General features: G+C 39.2%; 1 protein-coding gene across 5 annotated transcripts in view; it reads left to right on the top strand.

Moving 5' to 3' along the window:
* Positions 1-20,710, top strand: part of HIVEP1 (HIVEP zinc finger 1) — a 156,396-nt gene that overhangs the window by 131,619 nt on the left and 4,067 nt on the right. The window lies entirely within an intron of this gene.

Raw genomic sequence — 20,710 nt, 5'->3', positions numbered from 1 at the left:
ATCTTCTCCTCCAAAGGACTGCAGCTCCTCACCAGCAACAGAACAAAGCTGGATGGAGAATGACTTTGATGAGCTGACAGAAGTAGGCTTCAGAAGGTCGGTAATAACAAACTTTTCTGAGCTAAAGGAAGATGTTTGAACCCATTGCAAGGAAGCTAAAATCCATGAAAAAAGATTAGACAAATGGTTAACTAAAATAAACAGTGTAGAGAAGACCTTAAATGACCTGATGAAGCTGAAAACCACAGGACGAGAACTACGTGATGCATGCACAAGCTTCAATAGCTGACTCGATCAAGTGGAAGAAAGGGTATCAGTGAATGAAGATCAAATTAATGAAATAAAGCTAGAAGACAAGGTTAGAGAAAAAAGTAAAAAGAAACAAACAAAGCCTCCAAGAAATATGTGACTATGTGAATAAAACAAATCTACGTTTGATTGGTGTACCTGAAAGTGACGGGGAGAATGGAACCAAGTTGGAAAATACCCTTAAGGATATTATCCAGGAGAACTTCCCCAACCTAGCAAGGCAGGCCAACATTCAAATTCAGGAAATACAGAGAACACCACAAAGAAACTCCTCGAGAAGAGCAACCGCAAGACACATAATTGTCAGATTCAGCAAGGTTGAAATGAAAGGAAAAATTTTTAGGGCAGCCAGAGAGAAAGGTGGGGTTACCCACAAAGGGAAGCCCATCAGACTAACAGCAGATCTCTTGGCAGAAACTCTACAAGCCAGAAGAGAGTGGGGGCCAATACTCAACATTCTTAAAGAAAAGAATTTTCAACCCAGAATTTCATATCCAGCCAAACTAAGACTCATAAGGGAAGGAGAAAAAAAATCCTTTATAGACAAGCAAATGCTGAGAGATTTTGTCACCACCAGACCTGCCTTACAAGAGTTCCTGAAGGAAGCACTAAACATGGAAATGAACAACTAGTACCAGCTACTGCAAAAACTTGCCAAATTGTAAAGAGCATCAATGCTAGGAAGAAACTGCATCAACTAATGGGCAAAATAACTAGCTAACATCTTAATGACAGGATCAAATTGACACATAACAATATTAACCTTAAATGTAAATGGGCTAAATGCCTCAATTAAAAGACACAGACAAGCAAATTGGATAAAGAGTCAAGACCCATCAGTGTGCTGTATTCAGGAGACCCATCTCACATGCAGAGATACACATAGAGTCAAAATAAAGGGATGGAGGAAGATCTACCAAGCAAATGGAAAGCAAAAAAAAAAGCAGAGGTTGCAATCCTAGTCTCTGATAAAACAGACTTTAAACCAACAAAGATCAGAAGAGACAAAGAAGGCCATTACATGATGGTAAAGGGATCAATTCAACAAGAAGAGCTAACTATCCTAAATGCACCCAATATAGGAGCACCCAGATTCATAAAGCAAGTCCTTAGAGACCTACAAAGAAACTTAAGACTCCCACACAATAATAATGGGAGATGTTAATACCCTACTGTCAATATTAGATCAAAGAGACAGAAAATTTACAAGGATATCCAAGACTTGAACTCAGCTCTGCACCAAGCAGACCTAATAGACATCCACAGAACTCTCCACCCCAAATCAACAGAATATACATTCTTCCCAGCACCACATCACCCTTATTCTAAAACTGACCACATAGTTGGAAGTAAAGCACTCCTCAGCAAATGTAAAAGAACAGAAATCACAACAAACTATCTCTCAGACCACAGTGCAATCAAATTAGAACTCAGGATTAAAAAACTCACTCAAAACTGAACAACTACATGGAAACTGAACAACTACATGTGCTCCTGAATGACTACTGGGTACATAATGAAATGAAGGCAGAAATAAAGATGTTCTTTGAAACCAGTGAGGACAAAGACACAACATACCACAATCTCTGGGACACACTCAAAGCAGTGTGTAGAGGGAAATTGATAGCACTAAATTCCCACAAGAGAAAGCGGGAAAGATCTAAAATTGACACCCTAACATCAAAATTAGAAGAACTAGAGAAGCAAGAGCAAACAAATTCAAAAGCTAGCAGAAGGCAGGAAATAACTAAGATCAGAGCAGAACTGAAGGAGATAGAGACACAAAAAAACCCTTGAAAAAAATCTATGAATCCAGGAGCTGGTGTTTTGAAAAGATCAGCAAAATTGATAGACTGCTAGCAAGACTAATAAGAAAAGAGAGAAGAATCAAATGGATGCAATAAAAAATTATAAAGAGGGTATCACCACTGATCCCACAGAATACAAACTATCATCAGAGAATACTATAAACACCTCTATGCAAATAAACTAGAGAATCTAGAAGAAATGGATAAATTCCTGGACACATACACCCTCCCAAGACTAAAGCAGGAAGAAGTTGAATCTCTGAATAGACCAATAACAGTCTCTGAAATTGAGGCAATAATTAATAGGCTACCAACCAAAAAAAGTTCAGGACTAGACGGATTTATAGCCGAATTCTACCAGAGGTATAAAGAGGAGCTGGTACACTCCTTCTGAAACTATTCCAATCAATGGGAAAAGAAGGAATCCTCCCTAACTCATTTTATGAGGCCGGTATCATCCTGATATCAAAGCCTGGCAGAGACATAACAAAAAAAGAGAATTTTAGACCAATATCCCTGATGAACATCAAAGTGAAATTCCTCAATAAAATACTGGCAAACCAAATCCAGCAGCACATCAAAAAGCTTATCCACTACGATCAAGTTGGCTTCATCCCTGGGATGCAAGGCTGGTTCAACATACACAAGTCAATAAACAATCCATCACATAAACAAACCCAATGACAAAAACCACATGATTATCTCAATACATGGAGAAAAGGCTTTCAGCAAAATTTAACAGCCCTTCATGCTAAAAATTCTCAATAAACTAGGTATTGATGGAATGTATCTCAAAATAATAAGAGCTATTTATGACAAACCCACAGCCAATATCATACTGATTGGAAAAGCTGAAAGCAGTCCCTTTGAAAACTGGCACAAGATAGGGATGCCCTCTGTCACCACTCCTATTCAACATAGTGTTGGAAGTTCTGGCCAGGGCAATCAGGCAAGAGAAAGAAATAAAGGGTATTCAGTTAGGAAAAGAAGAAGTCAAATTGTCCCTGTTTGCAGATGACATGATTGTATATTTAGAAAACCCCATCATGGCAGGCCAAAGTCTCCTTAAGCTGATCAGCAATTTCAGCAAAGTCTCAGGATACAAAATCAATGTGCAAAAATTACAAGCATTCCTATACACCAATAACAGACAAACAGAGAGCCAAATCATGAGTGAACTCCCATTCACAATTGCTAAAAAGAGATTAAAATACCTAGGAATCCAACTTACAAGGGATGCAAAGGACCTCTTCAAAAAGAACTACAAACCACTGCTCAACAAAATAAAAGAGGACACAAACAAATGGAAGAACATTCCATGTTCATGGATGGGAAGAATCAATATCGTGAAAATGGCCATACTGCCCAAGGTAATTTATAGATTCAATGCCCTCCCCATCAGGCTACCAGTGACTTCCTTCACAGAGTTGGAAAAAAAGAGCCCACATTGCCAAGACAGTCCTAAGCAAAAGAATAAAGCTGGAGGCATCATGCTACCTGACTTCAAACTACAAGGCTACAGTAACCAAACAGCATGGTACTGGTACCAAAACAGATATATAGACCAGTGGAACAGAACGAAGGCCTCAGAAATAACACCACACATCTACAACCATCTGATCTTTGACAAATCTGACCAAAACAAGAAAGGGGGAAACAATCCCCTATTTAATAAACAGTGCTGGGAAAACTGGCTAGCCATATGTAGAAAGCTGAAACTGGATCCCTTCCTTACACCTTATACAAAAATTAATTCAAGATAGATTAAAGACTTAAATGTTAGACCTAAAACCATAAAAACCCTAGAAGAAAACCTAGGCAGTACCATTCAGGACCTAGGCATGGGCAAGGATTTCATGACTAAAACACTGAAAGCAATGGCAACGGAAGCCAAAATAGACAAATAGGATCTAATTAAACTAAAGAGCTTCTGCACAGCAAAAGAAACTACCATCAGAGTGAACAGGCAACCTACAGAATGGGAGAAAATTTTTGCAATCTACTCATCTGACAAAGGGCTAATAATATCCAGAATCTACAGAGAACTTAACCAAATATACAAGAAAAAAACACCCCATCCAAAAGTGGGCAAAGGATATGAACAGACACCTCTCAAAAGAAGACATTATGCAGCCAACAGACACATGAAAAAATGCTCATCATCACTGGTCATCAGAGAGATGCAAATCAAAACCACAGTGAGATACCATCTCACACCAGTTACAATGGCGATCATTAAAAAGTTGGAAACAACAGATGCTGGAGAGAATGTGGAGAAACCGGAACGCTTTTACACGGTTGGTGGGAGTGTAAACTGGTTCAACCATTGTGGAAGACAGTGTGACAATTCCTCAAGGATCTAGAACTAGAAATACCATTTGACCCAGCAATCCCATTACTGGGTATATACCAAAAGGATTATAAATCATGCTACTATAAAGACATATGCACACGTATGTTTATTGCAGCACTATTCACAATAGTGGAACCTTGGAACCAACCCAAATGTCCTTCTATGATAGACTGGATTAAGAAAATATGGCACATATATACCATGGAATACTATGCAGCAATAAAAAAGGATGAGTTCGTGTCCTTTGCAGGGACTTGGATGCAGCTAGAAATCATCATTCTGAGCAAACTGTCACAAGGACAGAAAACCAAACACCACATGTTCTCACTCATAGGTGGGAATTGAACAATGAGAACACTTGGACACAGGAAGGGGAACATCACACCCCGGGGCCTGTCATGGGGTAGGGGACCTGGGGGAGGGATGCCATTAGGAGAAATACCTAATGTAAATGATGAGTTAATGGGTGCAGCAAGCCAACATGGCACGTGTATACCTATGTAACAAACCTGCAGGTCGTGCACTTGTACCCTAGAACTTAAAGTATAAAAAAAAAAAAAAAACCAGAAAAGAATGCCCTCTACCAGATACTGTGAGACTTACGCCACCCTGCCTTCAGCTCTCTAGCAGATGTCCCTTGATTAGTGGGGCCTTCCTGAATATAAATATATGTAAATATAAATATATAGAGAAACAAAAGGCACCTCACCCTCTTACTGCTAGCATCACTTATGCCCTTTATTCTGTTTTCTTTTTCCTCATAGCACTTACCACCACCAGAGACGTGTGTGTGTGTTCATTATCTATTTATTCCAACTAGAAAATAAATTATATAAGGGCAAAGATGATGTTTTGCTTGCTGCTGTATCTTCAGCTCCTTAGGATTGTGCCTGGCAAATAGTAGGTAATAAATAGTTGTTTATTGAATTAATAGGAAAAAATCTCTAAAATCTGTAGTCCTGCGCATGTGAAGAAGGAGTATTAGACTCAGCATGATTTTCTGAAAGTGACATATACTTAAGTGATGCTAATAGAACATGCTTCATATGTTTGAGTCTTGATGATCTCTGACATGGGAAATGGGGTAAACCTTTTTTTAAAAAGGACAGTATAATCTGTTCTTGGCAGCAGCTTTCTATAATCTAGGAAATAATTCAATATTATTAATTTTAGAATTAGATATAGTCGACTGGGCGCATTGGCTCACACCTGTAATCCCAGCACTTTGGGAGGCCAAGGCAGGTGGATCACCTGAGGTTGGGAGTTCAAGACCAGCCTGACCAACATGGAGAAATGTCATAGAAATGACCAACATAGAAATGTCAACTAAAAATACAAAAATTAGCTGGGCATGATGGCGTATGCCTGTAATCCCAGCTACTCAGGAGGCTGAGGCAGGAGAATCGCTTGAACCCAGGAGGCGGAGGTTGCGGTGAGCCAAGATCGCGCCATTGCACTCCAGCCTGGGCAACAAGAACTAAACTCCATCTCAAAAAAATAATAATGATAGTAATTAGATATAATCGTTTTTCATTAAATACCTTCACTAAAATCAAATGGTAGCTGTGCTACTTGATACCTTTACTTATAAATAGTGTTTATGTTATATGGCCAAAGTCAGTATAGGCATTGTTAACATGATAATGGCATTTGTTTGTTAATTTGTTATTTATTGGTTGTTGGGTCAGATGACTAGAAGATAACCCAAGTTTTTTCACTATTCCATGTTCTCATCCTCAGTAATGATCTTTCCAGGTTGATAAAGATCTGTTCTGTGTTTTAATAGCTCCAGAGGAGAAAAGTTTATTCTCTTTTTGATTGATTTTTTTTTTTTTTTATGTATCACTTCGGCACCTATTCAGTGTGTGCACAATTACTATCGTCCAGGACCTCCTGGCCGATGGTTATGATGTGGCATGAGCCCACATTTGGCAAGGTTCATTTCCCAAGGCTAGAATCAGGGAAAGACCAATGATGGCCAAAGTGGTCCCAGAAGGAAGGGAAGGCATTTATTTATCCCTACACTGCTTCATTTGGAAGACTGTTGGTGAGGGGGGAAAGGAAGGGCAAGCATTCTAGACCAAGGAGTTGCTTGGCCAAAGACACACAAAGGTTGGGGAAAAGGGATAGGGTATAAGTGTGTGAATGGGACAGAAAAACAAGAGAGTTCCACAGGGCCCAAGGCTGGGAGGCGGGCTGGTGGACAAGTAATAGATGCTGTGCAGGGGAGTTTCAGCGTGAGAACTGCCATTGCAGGTTTAAACTCTACTCACTGGGCCTGGATACAATGAACACCCCTGTCATGTCAGTTTATACCCATTTCTTCATGTTCTGACACTTGAAAACTATTATTTTTTAGATAGGATTCTTGAGTATTTTAATTTTTCTAAATAGTCAGTGACACATAACAGTGTTTCTTTGATTACAAAAGTCTGAACTGAAGTTGTTTAAAGCCATTGCCCCTTTAGGGCCACATATATCTGACTTTTATCTTGGGTTATGTTCTCAAATGTTCTGGAGACAAGATAAAAGATACTAGGGCTTTTAATCTGTGACCCTTGAATTTTCCTTGTTTAGGTTTGTCGTTTGTTTGTTTGTTTTTTGCTGTTGCTGCAGTTTTGTTTTGTAGTGGGAATTTAGACAGTAATGACAGAAAGAACCATGTTTCCTTAAGTGGATGATCCCATTCAGCAACAATAGTATTAATATTCTCACAGAGCAGAAGCCTTTTTTCTGGGTAGATGAGTGTTTTATAAAAGAAGTACCTCAGGACTCAGGACTTCAGCCTCTCTCATTCTCCACCAGATGGAGTTTAACATTTTGGATGGAAAGTCTGAAATGATTTTCCCTTGTGATACCCTGTTTTTTATGTCTGTGTATAAATGTATAATGACTAATTTGGAAATATCGCTATCAATTTATTAAACTAGGAAGCATTATTTCCCCTGGAATTAGTTTTTGCTCTGGCCCAGGATCACTGTGGTATAGAACTTTCACCACAGAATAGCCTCTGATAAAAGATAAGGCCTCGACTTGTCCTGCTTTAACGCTTCTGTATATGTTTTAAAACCTTGCCCCAATCAACTCTCTAAGGATGTTATAAAGAGAGCAATGTATTATAAAGTGTTTCATTTTACTAACTATTTTCCAAGGGAAAATGCAAATGATTACTATATTAGACATACAGTAGGAGTAGAAGAAGTGGCTGACTTAAAACATGGTGAAGAAGAATAAATGTTTCTGGTACTACAGTTTCAAGTTTTGAAGTGGACAGCCCAGCAAAACAAAGCTAGGGAGGCCTGGAGGCCACTGTCAAGTGAACTCATGTTCCTGGTTCTCCCCCGTGTGCTCTTCACACCCCGACGCATCTCCACCTCCCTCATCATAGGGGGCACCTGCCCCTCTTGGGGATCAGGCTCTTGGCAGCGGCTCCCTTTGAGAAGTGAGGCATTATGTAGAGCCTCTGCCATTCTTGAGAGTCCTGCCTGACAGTGTATTCTCCATTTTCTTAGCCCAGTAAATGAGGATAAGGATAAGTGAGGACACTGTATCGTGTAATGTGGGATCTTTTAACACATAAACTTGCTGTCTTTTCCTTTTAATGGTGAACAACCTTTTATGGTATCATGGGGTCTTGATACCATCTCTCATCTTCTTAATCTAACATAATTCGAATATTAGTCCTGCTACACAAATAGACTGCTAGAAACCACACTGGGATTTCATTCGCTGTGTGTCAACAGTAGAAATTCAGGAAAATCCTCTGGTTTTGCCAGCAGTAAGGTGCCACAGCAGGTATCAAAGTCAGCCTCTTTTATTCCAAACACAGTGATTTTGGTGGCTTTTCAGACACCTTTCATTATGTCTTCACACCTGCAGTTATCAAGGATGTCTGGTCTAGCTATATGAAAACTGAAAGTCCAAAATAACCCAGGAAACTCCTTTATTCCTTTGGTTCTCACAAACACAGTCGAAGTATGTTGTTTCATCATGCTAACAGATTATAGTTGACTGTTAGATTTAGTGCTGAAAGAAAGATGGCCCACATCAGGAGCCACGTGTCTTTTCAGGAACCAGTGCTGTGAAACATCAAGTCTTGATCAATATGGAAGTTGTCTTCTCTGTTTTGGTAGGCACACTTCCTGTTTCCTAACAACAGGGTGGTGGTGACATCATAGTGGGGTCCTGCAGCATGTGAAGAGGGAATATTAGACTTGGCATGCTTTTCTGAAAGTGACGTGTACTAAATTGATACTAATAGGATATGTAAGAACATGCCTTGTATGTTTGAGTCTTGATGATCTCTGACATGGGAAATGGAGTAAACCTTTTTTATAAAGGACAAAATTTGGGAGACCTGATGGTAAATCTAAAAAGTCACAACCCCTTCCAGAGTTTGCAGAACGGCACCCAGAAACCTAAGGATTGTGTTTTTAGGTTTATAGAACACATTTGGGGGCTTAGTCATTTAATAGATATTTTCTGTAGCATAAATGTAATCATCACCAGGAAATGTCTCTGAGCTTTTTTTTTTTTTTTTTTTTTTTTTTTTTGAGATGGCGTCTCGCTGTGTCGCCCAGGCTGGAGTGCAGTGGCGCGATCTGGGCTCACTGCAAGCTCCGCCTCCCGGGTTCACGCCATTCTACCGCCTCAGCCTCCTAGTAGCTGGGACTACAGGCGCCCGCCACCACGCCCGGCTAGTTTTTTTTTGTATTTTTAGTAGAGACGGGGTTTCACTGTGTTAGCCAGGATGGTCTCGATCTCCTGACCTCGTGATCCACCCGCCTCGGCCTCCCAAAGTGCTGGGATTACAGGCTTGAGCCACCGCGCCCGGCCCATGAGCTTTCATTCATTAAACAAAATGTGCTAAACACTTAGAGGCAGTCAGACAGTGTTACTACAAAGCACCCCAGTATAGTATTTACTTTTTAAACATCATTACCACTTGGTAATATCTTGGTCAGCTCATAGCGTTCTGGAAAAAGCCCAGATCTTACGCTGTGCTTGTGCTGAGTTACTCCCTTAGGTGTGCATTGTTTTGTTTTTCACTAAAGGTTTTCTCCAGATGTCTTTCTAATTAATGTCAGTGTTTTCCAGGCATTATCTTCAGTCTTTTCCCTTTAAGGATCCTAGACCTGTTTTCTACTCTGCCAACCACACCATACCCAGGTTATCATTCACCATCATATTGTGCCTGGTCTCTGGTTGATAAAGAGTGTTCATTAAAGGGTGATGTGAAAATGATGTGATGAAAGGCCACAGACCCCTTCTGAATTCTTTACCACCCTTAGCAACAGCAGGCTGTGTGGTTACCTGTCTTATCTTTTAGCAGATGGAATTCATGTTCTAATTCTCAGTGGAATAAATTAGGGGATGTTGGGAAACGTTTGCTTTTAATGAAGCAGGAGGAATTATACATTTTTGTAAGCCAGCCATTAAAATGTGGACATTAGGCATTTAAAAGAAGTTTCTGTTTAGTTTAAAACTAGCAACTTGAGCTGCAATGATAAGAAATGCCCATGGGAAGCCTAATCCCTCAGCTCCACTGCACATTCCCTTGTTTTCTTGCCATAAAACATGATATAGTCTCAGGAATTTTGTTCTTGTGTTCTTGGAGTATTAGTGACTACATTTTGGTTTTCACCTTTTGTGTCAAAAATCATGCCGCCAGCAATTTGCTTTTCATCCTTTGATCCGAAGAATGTTTTCGTCAACAAATGCCGGACTTCAATGCAAGGAATGTTAATGTGTACCCTCAGCTGCCAGCTAGGAGAACCATTTAATATGATGAAGTGCAGTGAGAAACATTATTCTTGTTGGAGTTTCAGTTCTTACAGTAAAGAATGATGTTTGATCACAGGTTTTAAAACCTATATCACATTTACTCTTAAAAATAATTTAAGTGAATTTTTAAAAATTACTAGCAAAGCTTTTTTTCCAAAATGAAACCTGTAGAATATATTATCCTCGGGATTTTTATAGAATACATTATTACTCTTTTTAAGAAACACTTCCATGTGTAGAATATGAAACCATAATAGGCTTTAGGATTTATACTTAAAGCAGTGCTAATATTATTTTGAATGACACACATACGACACAGTCTTTTGCTTTACTTCCTAAAGTGAACAAACGTTAAACTCTGCCCCATTATGTTTTTAATGTGTTTTTATCTTTAAAATATATATATTATTGTATTCACGTTCTTTAAAAAAAATTTTTCCCTAGGTTGCCATTGTTTATCTGGCTTTCAGAGTAATATTTCTAAACATATGTGAAGAACAAAAACAGGCAAACTTCAACAACAAAAGAAGGTTGCGACTGAGTGTAGGTGGGCCGGGTTGCTGCTACCCTCGGGGCCCATTCTCTCAGGGAGCCCTTCCTGCTTTTGCAACTCCGACTCTTCCAGCAGGTGTCACTCTCTGGCAGCAATGGGCGGGCAGGTTGCAGTTCACCTGACTCATCTTCAAATGATAACTTTTAAGATATATCTTTAGGGAAGTTGTTTGACATAAATTTATCAAAACCTTTACTTTTGACAAAAATGTTGCTACATTATATGCCTGCTTTTTCCCTCATGAATTGAAATTCACAGAAAATAAAGGAATTAATGTTGTGCTGATATTTTATTGAGTATTGGAAACATTTGTTTATAATGAGAGGGGAATGTGTCTGGGAGGACATAATGAAATGGAACTTTTTGGACCATTTATGAATTTGCTAAGCAAATATAGATTCTTTAGGTCTGTTCTAGAGTCTCTGATGGCTGCAAAGGGGTAAGCCACAGTGCTTACACTCCTGAAGTATTAGTCTGTATTATACACACCAGGAAAGGAACAATTGTAATAGAAAGGCAGAAAAGCAGTATATCTTATTGGCATAATGACAGGGCTCTTAAGTTCCTAGAAACCTGTTTTTGAATTCTGGCTTTGATGCATTCTAATCATTTATAGTACAGGCGTCTTAACTTCCTTGTGGACGATGGGTGTGGTATCAAATCTGTCATGGGGTGGTAGTTTGGTTTAAACATGGAGGGTGGTGTGGCATAGATGTTGGCAAACTTTTATGTCAGGGGCTGGATAGTGAATATTTTAGGCTTTATTTAAGCCGCATATTCTCTGTCATGAATACTATAACTGTGATTGTTGCACAAAAGCAGCCATAGACAGTATGTAAACAAATGAGCCTGGCTGTGTTCCAATAAAACTTTATTCACAAGAACCCGTGGAGAGCCACATTTAGCTGGTGACCATAGTTCGCCAATCCCTGATATAACAGTTAATCAGGCCGGGCACAGTGGCTCACACCTGTAATCCCAGCATTTTGGGAGGCCGAGGCAGGTGGATCACCTGAGGTCAGGAGCTCGAGACCAGCCTGGACAACACGTGAAACCCCATCTCTACTAAAAATACCAAAATTAGCCAGGCGTGGTGATGGGTATCTGTAATCCCAGCTACTCGGGAGGCTGAGGCAGGAGTATAGCTTGAAACTGGGAGGCAGAGGTTGCAGCGAGCCGAGATTATGCCACTGCACTCAAGCCTGGGTGACAGAGCAAGACTCTGAGACATCTCAAAAAAAAAAAAACAAAAGACAACGAAAAAACCAGTTACTCAACATAGTATCATAGTTATTACATTAAGTAACATGCAGCAGCAGCAGCAAAGTGAGCAGTATCACAGAGTCATATGTGACAAGTGTTTTGCGTCCATGATAAGTCCTTGTTCTTGTCCTTACAAGCTTGCTGTTCACAGGCAAGGCACTTTTCCTTTCTGGGTCTTTTATCAGTATGACTTTTGATTTGGCAGCAGTAGACTTGTTTGGGGGTCAGGGGCAGAGGTTAAGGGGGACAGGGAAGTATATAAAGGACTTTTATTTGTATGAATCCAAACAGAGAGCAGAGTTGTCTGTGCTTTGTTTTGGTGCCATGGATATTTAAAAGGATACCATTGTCTTCTGTTCACTTAAGCTACCCATTTTATCTTTTCTCTGTTACCCAGAATATCAGTCCTGTTTAATAAATATGTAATGATTCAAAATTCATTTGCAGGTTTTTAAACTTTGCCAGTGGTCTCCTCTAGCAGAGATTTCAGATACTATGTATTCAGAGACAGAAACATCATTCTGTGCTTATCTCAGTGAAAGAAGCCCAGAAAAGCAATCCCAGCCCCTCCTAATCCTCTCCAAGCTACAGGCGTGTGGCTTGCCCAGGAGGGGAGAAGGGTGCAGAGAAGCCACCCTGTGTGTCTTCTCACCCATCCTGCTAATCCTGACCTGAAATTTGATATAATCAAGGCAAAATTAGATTAAAATGGAGCCACATAGTTTTACACTCCAAATAGTTTTTACATACATCAAAAAATATGGTGTTTGTTTTAAATTATTCATATTATTTGCATATACTAAAAAAGAAATCAGCATGCTTCTTGAAAAATATATATGTTAATAACAATTTGAAATATATAACTGATTCTTAAACTTTTATATAATGCAGTATATTTGAAATTTTAAAAGTTCAATTATTTACGTTCTGCTTGGGGACTACATTTTATACATTCTGTTACTTGTAATCAAATAATCATATGACGCTTTTCATGTCAGTACCTACAAAGATTGAATTCATGCATATTTATAAGGTAGCTTATTGACTATAATTCATTGTTGACCTTTCTGATGATTCTGTGGTTAGATTTTTAAAATGTGATTGAATGGAATGTCTAGGTGTAGACTAACATAGGTTTGAATCTCAGCTCTGACATTTATGAGCTGTGGGCTCAACACTTTAAAAGAAATTAACTGCATTTTTCATGTTTTAAATTGTTGTCTGAGAAAAAGTCAACTCCTTAATTAGTCCTTGTTTAAATTATGATCAAATAGTATTGGTTTGTACAGAGTGGCGCTGAGGATCCAGGCTATGGATGGCTGCAACCGGAATAGAGCCATTTAGTCAGCATATGTACAATAGAATAAGAAATGCAAAAAAAAAAAAAAAAAAAAGATACAAGATAAGAGCACTTTTAGGTACTAAGAATTTAAAATGTGTATATAGGTTAGAGTGCATTGGGGTGAAATTTCCTGTGCTTCCCGGTTAACCAATAGAAGTGTTGAAATGTTGAAATTGATTTCAAGAATTGATAGTGTCCTATTAAACAATAGGAAGACAGAAGGTACTTGTGAGAAGTCTTGATTTGACTATGAGGCTAATAGGGAGGTGCTTGTTGTACAAGCTTATCTGAGAGAATAGTGGTATCAGTAGAGTAAAAGACCCTAAAGCGGGCCGGACACAGTGGCTCATGCCTGTAATCACAGCACTTTGGGAGGCCGAGGCTGGTAGATCACTTGAGGTCAGGTGTTCGAGACTAGTCTGACCAACATGGTGAAACCCCGTCTCTACTAAAAGTACAAAAATTAGCCACGCATGGTGGTGGGCGCCTGTGATCCCAGCTACTCAGGAGGCTGAGGTAAGAGAATCACTCGAACCTGGGAGGTAGAGGTTGCAGTGTACATGTGTATTCCATATATACAAGTGAAGACGTGAATCCATACCGATAACTTCCAGTCCAGCACCACTAAATTTATTCTAGTCTTCTCCATTTCCTTCTCTTCTTCACCCCCAGTGAGAAACCTGGTTCGCACCTACAGTATGTTTACGTATTTGCTCAGTTCTAGTATACAAATAAACTAGTTTCAAAAATCCTTACCTTTACTCCTGTAAGAAACAGATTTAAAATTACAGTGCAGTGTGTGCCATTCTTGTCTCTAGCCTTCACTGTCTTCACTCAAAACCCTCTTTGCCAAGGTTACCTGGGACAGGACCTTACTTTCCATGCCCTTAGCGTGGCTGTGCCATTCATGCAGCTGCAGTCAGAGCCATCTGTCTCAGCTTGCATTCCTCTTAGGTTCACCCCACATCCTAATGGATTCTGTTTTTATTTACTTACAACAAAATTTACTTTATGGTGTATAGTATGTGGTTTTTGGCAAATGCATAGAATTGTATGTTCATCACATGGACACAGGGAGGGGAACATCACACACCGGGGTCTGTCGGGGGGTGGGGGACAAGGATAGGGAGAGCATTAGGACAAATACCTAATGCATGCAGGGCTTAAAACCTGGATGACGGGTTGATGGGTGCAGCAAACCACCATGGCTCATGTATACCTATGTAACAAACCTGCACGTTCTGCACATGTATCCCTGGACTTAAGGTATAATAGTTTTTTTAAAAAAGTGTATGTTTATCCCCCCTTTCTTTTCTAATGTTGGTCATTTGTATCTTCTCTCTTTCTTTCTTGGCTAGTGTTACCAGAGAATTTTTCCAACAACCCAGCTTTTGGTTTCATTGCCTTTCTCTATTTTTCTTTTTTCAATTTCATTGTTTCAGTTCTCATTTTTATTATTTTCTTCCCTCGCCTTGCTTTGAGTTTAGTTTGATCTTCTTTTTCTGATTTCTAAAACTGAAAATTTAGATTTATCTGAGAGCCGCCTTCTTTTCTAATGAAAGTGTTGAATATGATAAATTTCCCACTGACTACTGCATTAGTTATGTCCCACAAAGTTTGAATGTTTAATTTTCATCCAGTTGAAAATATTTGACAGTTTTGAGACTTTCTCATTAACCCAATGAATATTTAGAGATGTGTTCTTTTTTTTTTTCTTCAACTTCTAAGTTCAGGGTTACATGTGCAGGATGTGCAGGTTTGTTACATAGGTAAACGTGTGCCATGGTGGTTTGCTGCACAGATCATCTCATCATCTAGGTATTAAGCCCAGCATTTCTTCCTGATGTTCTCCCAGCACATTCCTATCACCCCCCAACAGACAGACCCCAGTGAGTATTGTTCCCCCCAAAGTGTCCATGTGTTTTCATCGTTCAGTTCCCACTTATAAGTGAAAACATGCAGTATTTGGTTTTCTCTTCCTGCATTAGTTTGCTGAGGATGACGACTTCCAAATCCATCCATGTGCCTGCAAAGGATATGATCTTATTCCTTTTTATGGCTGCATAGTATTCCATAGTGTACATGTACCACATTTTCTTTATCCAGTCTATCATTGATGGGCATTCAGATTGATTCCATGTCTTTGCTATTATGAATGAACATGCATGCAAGTATCTTTATAATAAAATGATTTCTGTTCCTTTGGGTATATACCCAGTAATGGGATTGCTGGGTCAGATGGTATTTCTTCAGAGTTCTAGGTCTTTGAGAAATTTCCACACTGTCTTGCACAATGGTTGAGCTAATTTACACTCCCACCAACAATGTCAAAGCATTCCTTTTTCTCTGCAACCTCTCCAGCATCTGTTATTTTTTGACTCTTTAGTAATAGCCATTCTGACTGGCCTGAGATGGTATCTCATTGTGGTTTTGATTTGCATTTCTCTAATGATCAGGAATGTTGAGCTTTTCCTCATGATTGTTGGCTGCAACATGTATGTGTTATTTTGAGAAGTGTCTGTTCATGTCATTTGCCCATTTTTTAATCAGGTTATTTTTTTGTCTTATAAATTTGTTTAAGTTCCTTGTAGACTCTGGATATTAGACCTTTGTCAGATGGATAGATTGGGAAAACTTTCTCCCATTCTGTAGGTTGTGTGTTCACTCTGATAGTTTATTTTGTTGCGCAGAAGCTCTGCAGTTTAAGTAGACCCCATTTGTCAATTTCTGCTTTTGTTGCAATTGCTTTTGGCGTTTTCGTCATAAAATCTTTGCCCGTGCCTATATCCTGAATGATATTGCCTAGATTTTCTTCAAGGGTTTTCATAGTTTTGCATTTTACATTTAAGTCTTTAATCCATCTTGAGTTAATTTTTTTATATGTATTGTAAAGAAGGGGTCCAGTTTCAGTTTTCTGCATACAACTAGTCAGTTTTCCCAGCATCATTTATTAAATAGGGACTCTTTTCCCCATCGCTTCTTTTTGTCAGGTTTGTTGAAGATCAGATGGTTGCTGGTGTGCGGTCTTATTTCTGGGTTTTCTGTTCTGTTCCATTGATCTATGTGTCTGTTCTTGTACCAGTATCATGCACATGTTCTTTAATTCTGCAATAATTTGATGGTTTTTCAGATATCTTCCAATTAGTTGATTTCTGGTTTAATTCTGTTTTCATGAAAAAAAAAACACTCTGTATGGTTTCTACTGATTTAAAATAGTTGAGGTTTATTTTGTAGCTCAGAATATGGTATATACTGGTGAATGTTCCACATACACTTACATGAAAGGTATGTTCTGCTCTTCAGTGGAACATTTCTGTAAGTGTCTGTTAGGTCTTGATAGTGTTTTACACGTCTCTTATGTGCTTTCTGATTTTCTTATTACATGTTCCATCAGTTACCGAAAGTGGATTATTGAAGTCTTCGGCTCTGATTATGGATTTATTTATTTTTGTTCAGTTTCCACTCATTTATTTTGAAGCTCTGTTGCGTACACACTTAGGATTGTTATGTCCATGGGATGACCAGTATCATTATGTAATGCTCCTGTTTATCCTCCAAATATTCTTGGCTCTGAAGTCCGCTTCATCTGATATTAGTATAGTTTCTGCAGCTGTATTTTAGTTATTGATTTATAGTATATCTTTCTCCAAACTTTTATTTTCAACCTATTTGTCTTTATATCAATATTTTTAAATGCATTTCTTATATACAGTATATACATGGGACTTGCATTTTATTCAATCCTAGTCATTTCTGTCTTTTAATTTATGTGTTAGACCACCCCTTTTAATGTTGTTATTTGTGTAATTGGATTAAAATGTACCATATTGGCAGCTGTTTTCTGTTTGTTTCATTTTTGGGTTTCAGTTTTCTTTTGATGCCTTCTCTAGTATTAATCGAGTGTTTTTTATGATTCTGCTCTATTTCCTCAACTGACTTACTATTTATACCTTTAAAAATTGTAGTTATCTACCTCAGATAATATTACATTGCTTTACGTGGAGCCTGTAGACTTTACTGCAGTATATACACAGCTCCTCCTTTCCATCCTTTATGCTATTGTGGCCATACCTTTTTACATTTACATCTACTATGAACGCACAGGACATTGTTTTAGACATTCAGGTGTCTTTTAGAGCAATTAAAAAATAAGAAAAAAAAAATGGGGACAATTTATTCTGTTTTCACTGTTCTTTGTTTCTTTGTGTAGATCCGGGCCTCCATCTGATGTTATGTTCCTTCTGCCTGAGGAACTTCCTTTTAACATTTATTGTCCACTAGGTCAAGCAGCTGGCAATGAATCCCCTCAGTTTTTGTTTTTCTAAGAAAGTCTGTATTTCTCTTTCATCTTTGAAAATTATTTTCAATGGGCATAGAATTCTGGATTGGACAGTTTTCTTGCTATTGTGACTGTATTTTTTATTTGCACCATTTTCATTGAATTCTTTGTAGTAGTTTTCATCACTCAGCTGAAAGTCCCATCTGTTATTGCCTACCTTTCCCTTTAGAGCCTTCAGCATATTAACCATCGTTACTTCAAATTCTCAGTCATTTCTAACATAGGTGTCGTATCTCACTGTGGCTCTGATGATTGCTTTGTCTCTCTGAAGCATGTTTTTTTCTTGCCTTCTTGTATGCCTTGTAATTTTGTGTTGAAAGCTGTACATCTTGTGTAAGATGGTAGAGACCCATGGAAATTGTTTGTATGCCTAGAAATGGGCAGGCCTCTCCTTCCTAGAGGCCTTTAGCGTGGGAGTTAGAGTTTATCTAGTTAGGAGTGGGCTGGGATTGAGCGATTTGTTGTCACTACAGCCATCCTCACGGCAGCAAAGGCTTCATGTTCCTGTAGAGATACCTTGTGTTTTGGTTGGGAGTTGGATCACAAGAACGTCACCTGTTCAGTTCTAGTTTTAGGTCTTCCTTTTGCACTGTACCTCAGAAAGGGCCTCTCTGCACGTTCTTGTTCTCCTGTTTCTCTCCAAGCACTATTTTGTTACCTGTAATTCTAAGCTCCTTAGCTTGGCACTGGGGGGCGAGGAGGAGGATGGGGTGCTGTCTCTGCTCCGATTGAGATTCAGTCTTGTACCTGCACCATTTTCTTAGGTTTCTGGGCTGTGGCCTTCTCAGTTCTCCTCCCCGTCCCCCAAGTGTTATAGGGGTTTCTGTGTAATCCTGTCCCTCCCCAGGGAGACAGGTTATGTGTGTATGGTTTTCCTGTTCCCTATCCACACTGCAGTGAGTTTTCACCATGTCCTAAGGACAACAGTGCGTGCCGCCCTTGTCCTCACAGGGTAAGTCTTTTGTTTTCCTGGTGGAGACAGGGGAGATGGTTCCAGGTGTAGTTCCTTGCCACTCCTGTTGGGTTACTGCTTCTCTCCCCAGTATCTGGAACGCAGTGGCCACTTCGTACCGCACCTTCCTGTGAGCACCTGAGTGATGATCATGGCATGGATCCTGTGTGAGAGTGTAACCGCCAGAGGTTTCACACAATCTTGGCAGCCCACTCTTGACTCTAACCAGATACTTGAGCAGGACCCTCCTGACCGGGGTTCTGTTGTGTCTGCCCTCGGTGACGCAAGCTTGTGTTTCCTTAGATTTTGGGCTCTTGATTATCTCGGACCTCGGCTTATTGATGGGTTTGGAAAAAGTTGTAAGTTTAAAGTTAGGCCATGCTTATGTGTGTGTGTGTGTGTGTGTGTGTGTATGCACATGCACGCGTGTGTGTTTAACGCAAACAGTCACATCCTTCTTAGACTTTACGGCAAGATCAGCCTTGAATGAAATCATCCTTTCTCTCCAGTAACTTATTCTCCCAGTCATTACCTTCTCTCTAGTCTTTTTACAAATTTTACTTCTTTAAAGAAGACACGTCTCCACACACACACAAAAATACCTAATTTGCTACTGATGTGGCGAATTCAAGTCAAATTGAGGATGACTCGAATTTTACAATGCCAAACATCAGACAAGGTGGAGAGGTACCTGAGGCACAGGAGTCTGGGCATTTACCCGGAAATCACACGTTCTGTCTCCAGCCTAGGCCCCCAGAGCCATTCAATATTTTGGTATTATTTTATTTCATTACTTATTTTAGAGCATAACAGTAGAACCCTAAAAGCAAAAGGCTTATGAAATCACATACTAACGGAACCTAAATGCATGTTTCATCTTTGAGTTTTTTAATTATAAAAGTAGCACACGTTTGTGATAAATAATGTAAAATGTCAAGTTCTTTTCATCCCCTAGAAATAATCACCCTCAAATCTTTTGTATGGATCTTTTAAGACTTTTCTCTCAGAACTTATTTTTGTCATATACAAAGAAAAAGTAGTAAAAAATTAACGTCTAGGCCATTTGGGAAAGGCAGCCTATTGCTTGTTGCTCTGTTTACGTGTTTTTCTCTCTTCAAAAAATGCCTGTAAGTGCAGAATGTATCACAGCTAAACTGTACATTGTCTAATGTCATCTTTATTATATCTCAGTGACATTCCTCCCCCATAACTAAATTTTATTAAACTTTCTGTGGGAAAGAACCTCTAATTTGCAAGATTTTGAAAATGTGAAGAGTCTAAAAGTTCCACATGAGCTTATGAGATTTCTGAAACTATTTCCTGGGTCATCTTGAAGATTGCTTGTTAAACTCAGTTTCACATGATGTTATGAGGCTGATACTGATGACTTTTAGATAATATCCCCCTTTCTATGAGGAATGGGTTGAATCATATCACAGAAATTGACAGCAAATGTTAGCATCTCTCAGCAAATAAGAAGGCTTACACATTAGGTGAATATAATAACATGGAGGACCATTGAAACATGACTGTGTCAACCAAAAGAAGAAACTAAAGCACAAAGTGTGGTTGAAAGAGTTGACTTGAGCCAGATTAAGGACAGCTGCCCAGATGACTCACCCAAACTGCTTGCTTGGCCTTTGTTACAGGCAGATTTTTAAAGGCAAAAAGAAAAAAAAAACCACAAAAACAAAAAAACAGGGCGGGGGAGGAGGGCGGTGTTACCGAGTAGACTGTTTAGCCAGTTCTGTCAGGAATTCTCATTGATATACAGGAGTAACAGTGATTAGTGACTGCTTGTCCGTGGTTAAGCTATAAAGTGTGGGATATGGTGTCCGATGCCACATTACTAGGTTAATTCGCAGCTACCTGTGGCAATGGGAAGCAGCTTCAGTAAAGTAGGGGGTAGGATGTGATTGCTGTGTCATCTTAATGCCTCTCTGGGGCCTGGTAATTTGAAAGGGCCCACATTCCTCAAATAAAAGTCCTTTTCTTTCCTCATCTGTG

This window comes from Macaca mulatta, chromosome 4 (genome assembly GCF_049350105.2).
Source record: "Macaca mulatta isolate MMU2019108-1 chromosome 4, T2T-MMU8v2.0, whole genome shotgun sequence".
NCBI lineage: Eukaryota > Metazoa > Chordata > Mammalia > Primates > Cercopithecidae > Macaca > Macaca mulatta.
Note: the sequence above shows the minus strand (reverse complement) of the source record. Positions and strands in the feature narration are given on the sequence as shown.